At 47.0% G+C, this 12,377-nt stretch overlaps 1 long non-coding RNA gene across 1 annotated transcript; it reads right to left on the minus strand.

Moving 5' to 3' along the window:
• Nucleotides 1-5,617: 5,617 nt before the first annotated feature.
• On the minus strand, nt 5,618-10,796 carry LOC131814098 (uncharacterized). The gene is made up of 3 exons (XR_009347124.1): nt 9,774-10,796; nt 7,625-7,788; nt 5,618-6,066 (listed from the first exon to the last, which is right to left on the minus strand). It is a non-coding gene; the product is annotated as an uncharacterized LOC131814098 (long non-coding RNA).
• Nucleotides 10,797-12,377: the final 1,581 nt, after the last annotated feature.

Below are 12,377 nucleotides of genomic sequence, written 5' to 3' on the forward strand. Positions count from 1 at the left end.
TCTCCAGTTGAACCTTCAGATGAGATCCTAACCCTGGCTGACTCCTTTATCACAACCAGGTAGACACCCTGGAGCAGGCCACTTAGTAAAGCTATGCCTAGACTCCTGACCCACAGAAATTGTAAGATAATAAATGTGTGTTGGTTTAATCCATTAAGTCTGGGGATAATTTGTTATGCAATATAAGTAATACATAGAGTCAGTATCTTTCGTTATACAAAGTAATGCTAGACCTGGTGCTCCTGAACTCTCACTAAAGGCAGAATGGCGAACAAAGAGGGTTCTGACAGCAAAGGGGACCCTGACACAGCATCTAGCTATTATACAAGTCTCTTCCTAACCAAGTCAGGTGCACAGTGCAACAAAAATTAGTGCAGTTACTGTGGAAACTGGACAAAATAGCTCAAATGTGTACAGTTCTGGGAGACCTTCAGCATGTAGTTCCTTTCACCCCAATTTTACTCTCATCTCCAATATTCACTTCTTGTGGGTTGGTCCAGCACAAGCAAGGTGGTTAGCTAGAGCTTTTGCCCTTTGGATCAGACAAGGAACCAAGACATCATCCCCAAAACACACCTTTAACTTAATGAAGCAGAGCCACATACTCTTTTTTCCTTTACAGGCATGTGATAGAAAGAAATTGGGATTGGACCCCCATCGCTACTACTTGAATATGACTTTGGGCAACTCTTCCCAACCTGCCTTGCCTCATCTATAAAATAGAGGAGACCCTACTCTACTGCCTTCACAGAGTTATTGTGGGTATTATGTAAGAACTGGGTAAGTTCATTAACCTCTCTGTAAGTCAATTTAGGACAGTAGTACCTCAGGTTGTGAGAACTGAACAAGAAAACATGTAAGCCGTGTAGCAAAACGCATGCTCAGAGGAGTTGCTCAGGGAATGTTAGTGCTTGTCACCATCATCACATGGTGTGTGTGAACACCGTGAAGAGCTATATGTCTGTAAACTGTAACTGACACTAGGTTCTCAGATATTGGCTCAAACAACAACAAAATGAATTAATGGCTGAGCAGTATTACATTGGCCAAGGTCAGTCCAAAGTGAGCTGGAAGACAATGGTTAGGCAAATTTCCCTCCACTTTGCCTTCAGATTGAGCAAGAAAGATTCTGCCCCTCAGCCACATTCTCACTCTATGGCCCATCTTTCAAGGAGCCTTGAGGAGTCACTGATTGTCTAATTGCCCAGTTAAAAGATGTCCCCCAGGCTGTCACCTGTATCTTTGTCCTTGCTCCCAGCTGTGCTATGTCAGCAGATTTCTTGCCCTCTCTGAACACCTGTTCTTTGGATGTCTCACAGGACTTGGCCTGGAATCAACCAGTGCACAGTGCTTAGATCCAGTATTCTTGTCCTTCTTGGTTGTCTACTCGCTGCGCAGTTCCAACCTGGCTTCTCAAATCAGCCCTCCTCTAGCTTCGGTCTGACCATCACATTTCCCTGCAGCTGGAACTCCCCCGCCAGGGTACCGCCACAGGCCTGGACTTCGCCATTCCCTCCCACTTCAATTCCATTTTAGTCTGGAGTGGCCAGATTGCATCAGTGAGTGCGGCCTAAGTACCCTCTGATTGCCCGCAGGGACAGCTGCTTGAATGCGTGCGGTTTCCACCTACAGCCCGTAGAGGATTTTTGTGTTTGATGATTTCCTCCTCCAGCTTTTCTCGCTGAGCCACCAGACACCACCTCTGCCAGAGGTGAGCAGGCACTTTTAGGAAGTCCTTCGGAATGGATCTGGGGTTTCCACGAGGGGCAGCATCCATCCCTCTCCTTTCACCTCCGCCGCTGGCACTGCAGTCCGGTGCATGGTCCCTTCCCGTCCTCCATCTAGGCTCGCTCTCTCCAATCCTTTCTCTGCATCACTGCCAAGGGATCCTCCCCAAACGCCAGGGATCACAGCGGCATCCCATAGCCTTTAGGACAAAGTCCCAACTCCTTAGTAATACCCTTGCAAGGCCTCAGGGAAGCTGGCATTATCCCAGCCTTATTCCTTGCCACTTCCGCTCTGCCCCAGCTGTGCTTCCTTCCTTCCTCACCCCTGCCCAGCTCTCGCTTCCCTTCAGGCCTCCCCGGATACTCCTCAGTTTGTATCACTCTCTCCTCCTTGCTCCCTGCTGTCCCTCCAAACCAGCAAATGTCAACTCATCCATCGGGTGGCAGTTTAGGGTCAATTCCTCCAAAGGCTTTTGCTGCAGTTGGGCAAGGGGCTTTGCTCTGGACCCCACAGTACTTGGCATGTCTCCACTCTTGGCACCAGACACGCTTCACTGAAATTCTTCAATTCATCGTCCTTGGCAGCATGACAGCTCTGCAGGCCAGGCTCCGTGGATCTTGTTCACCACTGTAACCCCAGCATCTAGCACAAGGCCTGGCACATGGTAGGTGCCAATAAATATTTCTCAGTTGAATCAATGCATTTCCTGCTACTGCCAAAAAACAGCAGAAATAACAGCGGACATTTTTATCACTTTGTCAAACACTTATTGGTCCAGAAAGCACTTCACATAAAACATGAATTTTTTGCCTTTAACAAAGATATAACTGTCGCTTTCTAGCACGCCGGTAATGTTTTTACTTTCTACCTTTCTCTCTCTCATGTGCTTCATGGGGTCCCTGTAGCCTCTGAATTGACTTTGAAATACCATTCCCCCCTTTCCTTCTTAGTCACTGAAGTCAGAGCAGCTGCTTCCATTCCTATCTGGGTCCCTGCCTCTGTATGAAAGGAGAAATGCCTTCATCTGTTTGCAGCTAGTGGATGAAATGGTTGTTTGGCTCTTTTCTTTTCTTTTCTTTTCTCTCTTCTTTCCTTTTTTTCTGTTTGGCTTTTCTGTTTTCCTAGCCTTTTGTCATTCTTTCCCCCAATGGAGATACTTCCTCTGCCAAATGTACAAAAAAAATATTCCACTGTGCACCAAAATCTCTCCCTTTGTCACCCTTCCAGCCTACTGCTATAACTGGGAGGTCATCTCCAGGGTCCTCTCCCTAGAAAATACACATCTAAGCAAAAAAACTGTCCAACAATCTCGTGGATTTGGACCCCACGTTAAGAATTACTGCTCTAGGGCCAATGGGGTGGCTCAGTAGGTTAAACACTGGACTCTTGGTTTCTGCTCAGGTCATGATCTTAGGGCTAAGAGATCAAGCCCCATGATGGGTTCTGTGCTGGGAGTAAAGCCTGCTTAAGATTCTCTTTCTCCCTCTGCCTCTGCTCTACCTTCCCCTTGTTTGTGTACACTCTGTCTCTAAGAAAAGAAAAAAAATTCCTGCTCCAGAAGGTAAGTAGAAAAAGATTTTTCATAAGTAACACTTAGGACAGCCAAAATGAAATGGAGCCAACAACTTGGTTTAGAATTTTAGATCTTTCAGTTGATTTGTTGCGGTTGCTGTCATCATTTTAAATCCTAGAGTTAGCAATGATTTTGAACAGGTTGTCTCCAGCTCAGCGGTGTCCTCCAACATCCCAAAGGGTGGGCAGCCCAGGAAGGGAAGCACTGTCAACTTAGAAGGGAGCATGTTCTCCTGTGTGATCATTTGTGACTGTAAATCTTGTCCATAAACCAATGGCTTGCTTATTCACCTCCCACAGAGATTTACCATGTATTATGATATGATTGCCACAGACAGACATGTGTTTATGGTCCCTTTGATAATGGGAGGGAGCCTGCATGTAGCGGCTTCAGGTTGGTTCCTTCAGATATTTATTGGGGATCTCTGGGTGAGACGCTGTGCCAGCCCCACGTGATGCTGGGGTGTGTCCCACAGAGCCTTCCAGCTGACCACCAGGATGCCTGGGCCAGTGCCATTGTGGTGGTAAGAAATATAAAAACAGGAGTGAGAGGTCCCTTCTTGTTTTCAATAGGATTGCTGGGAAAAAAAAAAAAAAAAAGAATTCCTATGGATTTTAATCCTGTCATCATATACAAACTCTTTTATTAAGCTTCTATTTAGCAATCGGTGAAAGTATGTAAATCTGGAAGAAAGGTAGGGCAGTGTCCTCTGGAGAAAGTTGAAGGACTGGTTTTTTTCTTCTTTCAAAGTTATCTTGAGCATTTAAAAATCTTTGGTGATATTTTGTTACTGGTTCTTTATTTGCCAAAAAGTGCTGTTTGAATATTATAATTGTCCTAAAGTTTACTTAAACACTGTTGTTTCTGTCTAAATTGCTTTGGGGGGGAAGATACAGATGTAGTGATCTGAAGGGGCACCTGCACCCAATGCTTATGACAACAATGTCCACAATAGCCCAACTATGGAAAGAACCCAGATGTCCATTGACAGATGAATGGATAAAGAATATGTGGTATATATATATGAATTATATGTATATAATACACATTATATATATTATATGTGTATATATAATGGAATATTACTCAGCCATCAAAAAGAATGAAGTCTTGCCATTTGCAACAATGTGGTTGGAACAAAGGGTATTATGCTAAATGAAATAAGTCAATCAGAGAAAGACAATCAGCTCTCACTGATATATGGAATTTAAGAAACAAGGCAGAGGATCATAGAGGAAGAGAAGAATAAATGATACAAGACGAAACCAGAGGGGTGGACAAACCATACAGAACTCTTAATCCTAGGAAACAAACTGAGGGTTGCTGGAGGGGAGGTGGGTGGAGGGATGGGGTAACCAGGTGATGGGCATTGGGGAGGGTATGTGATGAAATGAGCACTGGGTGTGATATACGACTGATGAATGACAGACCTACACCCTTAAGCAAATAATACATTATAAGTTAAATAATTGAATTTGAATAAAAAATACATAAATAATATAAATTGCTTTGGGGAGGATGCCAATAAATGATAAGGTTATATTTCTTGAGCAGCCGCCCACTCATAGCATTGAGACTGACAAGGCAGGTGTGCCAGTCCACGTGGAGGGATTTCAGGGGTTCAAGGAAGAACCCTACCCCATGCTTAAATGTACACACTGAGAAACTTAGGTAACTGGGGGGGGGGGGGAATCCCTGGAAGGCTATCTCAGCCTCCTCCAGCCACAGACCTCTAAGAGTTGAACAAGTTGGGTTTATTGCCCATCCCAGCGAGGTCTGGAAGAGTTTGGCTGGAGATACAAACTGGAGATTTTTGAACACTATTTTTAGGACCTTTAGCTAACTAAAGGCCACCACCCATTTGTACATTTCTTTGTACATTTCTTAAGCCTGACACCAGTCTTCTGCAAGCGGGCACCCAGGACTATCTCTCCAGAGGCAGGGTGCCCTGGGGCGGCGGGAGCCTCCTTTACCTGTGGGCCTGTGGGTGTACCTGGCCCCCAGCCAGAGGTGCGGAGCGGCTGGCCCAGCAACCTTGCCTGCAGCAGAGTCAGCCCGAGTCCATCCCAGCCCTCTCTCCCCTCCCCTCCTATCTCCCACGGGAGCCCTTCCTTGCTAAATCCTGTCCCCAAATCCTTGTCTCAGGGTCTGCTTCTGGGGAACCGACAGTTAAGTCATTTGACAAGGATTATTACGAAAAACAACATACTTCTGCCCTTCCCGCCTTCACCCCAGGCTCCCTCCAATTTCGTCTTCAGAAGCAAACATTTTATGTTCCTCTCAGCTTTTTTTTTTTTTTTTTTTGGTATGTTTATTTACATCCCCGAATCACATTTTTACAGTGTCATTGGCTTGTCATCCGTGGAGCGCTTGGTGGCTTCCCTAGAAACAACTCTCGGGAAGTGCTTAAAAAAATCTTTTGTCTACCCTCCCACTATATTGTTTGGCTGAGTATAGAATTCCAAGTTTGAAATGTTTTCTTTTCAGGAATTTGTGGTTTCATTGCCTTCTTGCCTCTAGCATTCTTTAGAAAATTCTGAAGACATTTCGACTCCTCATCCTTTGTATATTACATGTTATCTATATCTCTGTATCTCATTTATGAATTGATTTTGTTTTTCCCTCGAGGACTCCGGAAGCTTTCAGCATCCTCTCCTTCTTGGTGTCCTGAGATCTCCCAGGGGTAGGCAGTGCTGCGTCTTGGTGTGGTCTCTTTGACCGCTGGACCAGGCAGAGTGCACTCACATGTTCTGGAAACCTGTGTCCTGCAGTTGAAAGAGTCTGCTTTTTTAAAAGATTTTTTAAAAAATTTATTTATCTGATAGAGAGACAGAGAATGAATACAAGCAGAGGGAGCGGGAGAGGGAGAAGCAGGCTCCCTGCTGAGCAGGGAGCACAATGAGGGGCTAGATCCCAAGACCCTGAGATCAGGACCTGAGGCAAAGGCAGACACGTAACAGACTGAGCCACCTAGGCACCCCTCTCCTTAACTGATTCTTAAATGATGCCCTTCAGTTCCCTTATGTGCCCACCTTGTCTTTTTTCTTCTTCTTCTTCTTCTTTTTTTTTTTTTTAAGAAGATTTTCTTTATTTATTTGATAGAGATCTCAAGTAGGGGGAGAGGCAGGCAGAGAGAGAGAGAGAGAGGAGGAAACAGGCTCCCTGCTGAGCAGAAAGCCAGATGCAGGGCTAGATCCCAGGACCCTGAGATCATGACCTGGGCCGAGGGCAGAGGTTTTCCCACTGAGCCACCCAGGCGCCCCTGTGCCCACATTTTCATTCCTACTTTTTAGTTCTTTGACTATTTTGCTCTGTTTTCTGGAAGATTTCCCTACCTTTATTTTTTAAGCTATACACTGAATTTTCTTAATATTCTACAATAACTGTATGTTTTTATATCTTCTGCTATCAAGTTTTTTTTTTTTTAAAGATTTTATTTATTTATTTGACAGAGAGAGATCACAAGTAGATGGAGAGGCAGGAAGAGAGAGAGAGAGAGAGGAGGAAGCAGACTCCCTGCTGAGCAGAGAGCCCGATGCGGGGCTCGATCCCATGACCCTGGGATCATGACCTGAGCCGAAGGCAGCGGCTCAACCCACTGAGCCACCTAGGTGCCCCTGCTATCAAGTTTTGAAATTTTTAAAATTTGTTCTCAGGGTTTGTTTAAAACACACACACACACACACACACACACACACACACACACAAAATGGCATCCTGTTCCTGTTTCATGCATCTGGTATCTTCTCTTCTCTATTTGAGGATATTAATGATCATAGTTCTGAAATCTTCACCTCCTTGCCTAGATTCTGGTTACTCCACTCTGCTTTCTCCCCTTTGTGTTGAGCCTAGTCTTAGGTTACAAAGTTTCTTTAGCTGTGCAGCGATCCTTGGCAGCCCCCCTCAAATTTCCTTCAAGGCCAGTTTCATCCATGTGAGTGCTGACTGAGAGCTGCACCATGTCACTGGGAACCCTGGTGTTTTGAGGGCTGTCCTCTCCAGCTGGTCGCATGTACCAGGTTTCTGCAAAAGGTAATGCTTCTGGTTCTAGAATCCCAGAAGCTTTGCGGAGGAGGAGACTGGGAATCTCCCTGTTCGTTAGATACATTTTCTGTCTCCCCTACGCACCACTGTGCTAGACCCCCATCAATCCAAAGACCTCGTGTTTCACTCTCTTCACTGGGAGTAACTCCAAGCTTCTGATGGGAAGAGGCAAGGGGAGACTGCACAGCAAGGAGAGAGAGAGAGAGAGAGAGAGAGAGAGAGTGTGTGTGTGTGTGTGTGTGTGGCGCCTGTATGCGCACAGGCACACCAACACTGTACCTGGGGTCTGACCAGTTCTTAGCAGACTGTCAGTTCTGTTTCTTCCAGAAGTAGACATAATGCTGATGTCAGGCTGCCTGGAATTAATTCTAGCTTCCTCTCCACTTCCTAGCTGTGTGGACTTGAGCAAGTTATTTGAGTCTTCTGTGCCTCCATTTCCTCATCTGAAAAATGGGGACATTGACAGGCCAAGGTTATTGTGATAAGTACTTAAGGACATGAGCGCCCACACGCTGAGGGCTCCCTTTGGGCTTCTTAATAAAGATGGTGGACTAAGTATGAGCATTGACGGCTTGCTTCTGAAACCCTGATAAAAAGACTGAATGGATATGTTCCCCCAAAGCACATTATCCCAGAAGAACAAAAGAACAAGAGACAAGATTGCAGCAGGAAAATTTTGGAGGCTGCAAAGTAGAAATTTGGCTGGTAACTGACACAGCAGAGTTAAGAAACTGAAGGAGTTGATACGTGGTAAACACTCAGAACAGTCAAATGCAGTGAAATCGTTTTGGAGGCTCTTAGGGTGGGAGAAAAAGACAATGCTGTGGAGATAATGAGATAAATGCCCAGACTTCCTTAGAAAAGGACCAGCAGGAGTTGGTACCATCTAGAAATAGGGAGAGGAAGGAATGGGAATGCAGCTAACATTCCTGACAGAAAGCAAGTCTTGAATCACCTAAGTTTGGGGTTTGGCAAAAGGATCATCTTAATACAAAGAGCCAAATGGAATAAAGTGTATATTAAAAATTGTATGCAGTTTCACCAGCATTGCATGTGGGGGAGAACGTCAGGCAGTGCACCCTCGATTGGAGGCTGATGCCCCATGGGTCCAGCATTTGGAAGAAAACCCAGGGCATCAGGGGCTTGAGAGAGAGGGAGGGACAAGGGGGCTGAAGTTCACCGGTTCAAGCTGTTTGTCCAGTTTCGATGATCCCCCCACCACCCCAGGGCTTGTCTATGCTTCGCTAAGGCGATTTGGTTCTGGAGCCCCTGTTGCTCCCCAGAAGAAACGGTACAGAGCCATCTTGTGGTGGCAAAAGGACACACAGGCTTCCGGTGAAGAAACTTCATTGCATTTTCTATGCCCTCAGCCGGTGTAAATACATCTGCATACTATTGTACCCTTGATTCCTCCCATACGGTCGGGCAGCATTTTAAAGTGGTCGGCAAATGTTTACAGCAATCTAGACTTGTCGCGCTAACACATTTACCACAGGTAATTATCTTAACTACCTGATAAAAATGTAATTGGCATGTTGTCATGCTATTGTCTGAAAGGCTTTGACAGTCACTTTCGTGGGATCCTTGGTTATCTTTATAGGTACATAATCCAATCCAATTTCGATCATTAGTTTGTGATTTGATTAAAGTAAACAGCCAAATTGGGTAACCGTGATCCTGAAAGATTGGCTCTTTGCCTCAGTTGCGTGGTTTTGATTTTTATGTCGTGGGAAAATAAGAAACTCCCGATTGCTGCCACGTGCCAGGCGGCCACTGCTCTGTTCTGAGGATAAACCTAATTTGTCCGAGACGGTACAAGGTGTGCAGTATCGGTTTGTCTTCTGGAAGCCTCCGTCATTTCGCGAGGGACTTTTCTCACATTCCAAACAGCACTGACACACGCTGACCCCTGAGACGGCGCAGAGCCCGACACCAGGCGTCGGGGACAGGCGTTCAGAGGGCCCACCGCCGACCAGCTGCTGTCTGAGCCTGGCCGCTGGCGGCTGCGTCTTGCCCTGGGCCTCCGGCCGTTCCAACAGCCTGCCCCCAGAGGGAGCGTCTCGCGCCCGGGTCAGCTGCGACCGCGGAGGTCCGTGTGCTTTTCTGCGTACAAACCTCAGGCCCCACATAAGCACACTGGATACTCACCGCGAGAGACATTTTAAAAATTTTTGTTTATTTTTTAAAGATTAAACTTATGTGAGAGAGAGCGCGAGCAGGGGGAGGGGCAGAGGGGGAGAGAGAGAGAGAGAGAGAATCCCAAGCCGAGTCCCTGCCGAGCTCCGCGGGGCTCGATTTCATGACTCTGAAATCACGACCTGAGCTGAGACTAAGAGTCGGATTCTTCAGTGACAGCCACCCAGTCGTCCTAAGAGACAGTTTTTTTTTTTTTTTTTTTTAAATGTGATGACCAATAAGTTTGTCTCACCTTCTCTATGTGTTTCCTTGGATGGGCAACTTCTCAGCCACTTGCCCAGCGTTGGGAAGAGAACTTCTGGGCCGTGTTTAGGAAAGCCAAGTCTCAGGACGACAAACAATGGAGCTATGAGCCCTGGCATGGTATAGAAGTTTCCAGGCACGGAGGAACCGCCCCAAACCAGATGGGGTGTGATCTGCTAGAAATGACTTTGACCATGCTCTCCAGCCCACGAAGACAGAATTCAGTTCGATTTTTAAAAACTAGCAGTTTTCTCCATGTCCTTAGGGCAACCTAGAATGTAATTTCTGCTCAACGATGCTCACCCAGCCCTTACCCCACACCAGCCTGATCTTTGCCCAGCAGACACAGAGGCGCCTGCCTGACCTCAGCCCTTAGCCCACGAGGGCCTCTGAGCCCCATGACTTCCTGCCGAGGCGTGCCCGCCTTGCCTGTGTGTTAGATCCTGGCTCTGCGGGTCTTATGTTGTTGTCTCATTCTTTCACGACTGCCACGTATCACCCACATCTGCCCAGGGTGGTGCCAAATACCACAAAGGCAACGGGCGACAAGTGTAGAACAGGTGATGGGATCCATGTGGTCACTTGACAGACACGCACCGAGCGCGGACTCCGTGCCGGGCACTGCTCCAAGCCCTGGGAAGTCAGCAGTGAGTAAAACAGGCCAAGGTCCTGCTCTCACGAGCTTCGATTCCAGTGGGAAGACGATGAAAAAAGAAATTCATCACATTCTAGATGTAGAATCCGAAGCAGTTTGCAAGGTCACCCGGGACTCTGGGGGCTGGAGATGGGAATAAAATCAGAACCTTCAGTGATGAAAGTGAGTGAGACTCCCCAGCTTTTAATGTCACTGGGCGCCAGTGTGTGTGATGCACACCGTCAGCACATTTGCAGGTGAGGAGGAGGCTCTGAGAAGTTTGTGCCTTGCTCACATTTTGGGTACTCCAGCCTTGAGTCCAGGGGTTCTCATAAAACCTGCAGCATCTCTCCTGCCTGGGGGGCTTGACTGAGAGCTGTCCTGGGCACCAGGGCCTCCTGATAACACCCTGCAGGGCTCACCTCCACCCACAGCCCAGCAGCAGGAGGAAATCAAGGTCATTCGTGCTGCCGAATTCAAATTATCCTCGGCAAACACAGTTCATTTTATAGAGCAGACGGGATCACCCAGTTAACTTAAGGGGGAGAAGAGAAAGAACTTTACTCATCATTAATGTTTTACTACCTTTCTCCAAAAGTATAACCTTTAACCCCCAAATCAACCCTGGACTGAGGCAGAGGAGGCCGGGCTGCTGGGTCAGCTCCGGGTGCCGTCTGTTGCTGGGCCAACGCTGTTTCTATCAGGAGAACAAATAAACAGAAAGATAAGCTCTTTAAAGCACATGGTGAAGCAGACCCAGGATTTCCCCCTCAGAGATAACCGGCTACTCGGACCTCATCTGGATGACGGGGGGCCTGTCTGCCTAAGTGCCTGGCATGGACCTGGGCCTTTGTAGTGACCAGAGCCAGGGAAGCCCATCCATCCACCTGGAGAAGAAGGTAGCCTGCAGACATTCTGGGACCAACTCCGCCCCTGCCCCAGCTGACTCCCTGAGGACATGAAAGATCTGATGCGTCACTTGCTGGCCAGTAACTACCAGCATGGGTCTTCTTTAGCCCAAGGACTCCAAAGCCCGAGTCATGTTTGGTGGACAGAGTGGACAGAGCATCTGTGCATGAAGGGATGCCACAGAGCTCCCTAGGACATGGGCTGCCTGGGCTTGCCCTTGACGTACAGCCCACGAGCTGAGCAGGGAACAGAGGAAAACTTTCCCAAGTGTAAATGACAGGCACTTCCAGACACTTACATTTTTATAGATGACTGATGCCTGATGATTTGTGACCTCAGCAGTGAGTCATTAGGAGTCAGTGCAATTTATCCTTCTCAAACCAAAATGAGCCCGGGACTGGAAGAAACTGACCATTTCACTTGGGTTCCTTCCTGAGCAGCGTGGTTGGGATTCCTGCATTTCGGGGGGAGGAGCACTTGGTTATCAACCTCTGTCTTGAGTTGGTCATGCTTTGCAATTGCTGGCTTCTCTTGCTTTTAAATTAGAACTCACCGGCTGCTTTCGCTTTTTTATTGTCAGTTCCGTTTGTTGTGGTTGTTTGATTAGCCCTGCTGTGTGCAGTGGTGCAGCATCTGCCTCCACTCCCCCCGTAATTACACGGAAACACATCAATACACGTGTGTTTAAACATCATCCGTCCATGCCCCTATTGCTATATCAGAAATGCGCCTAACTCTGCCGGGGAAGGGACAGGACGAGGTCTGTTTTTATGCCATACAGAAACTGTTTGAAGTAAGGAGGCCATGATTTTTTGCTTGTCAAAGTGGGTTGTTGTCCAGAAAGTTTCTGGACCACTCACTGTCCCAGAAGTCTGGACTGCCATTGCACTGAGTATGTGTGGGTGTGCCAGTAGACATTTAGCAATCAACACTCAGGGGTAGTGTGTGTGTGTGATCTGTTTCATCTATAGCTTTATTCAAAATGTTACCGATGTAGAAGATGTCTGACCCATAATGTACAAATAAGACAATATACAGCATTGATTGGAA

The sequence above is a fragment of the Mustela lutreola genome, chromosome 13 (assembly GCF_030435805.1).
Source record: "Mustela lutreola isolate mMusLut2 chromosome 13, mMusLut2.pri, whole genome shotgun sequence".
Lineage (NCBI taxonomy): Eukaryota > Metazoa > Chordata > Mammalia > Carnivora > Mustelidae > Mustela > Mustela lutreola.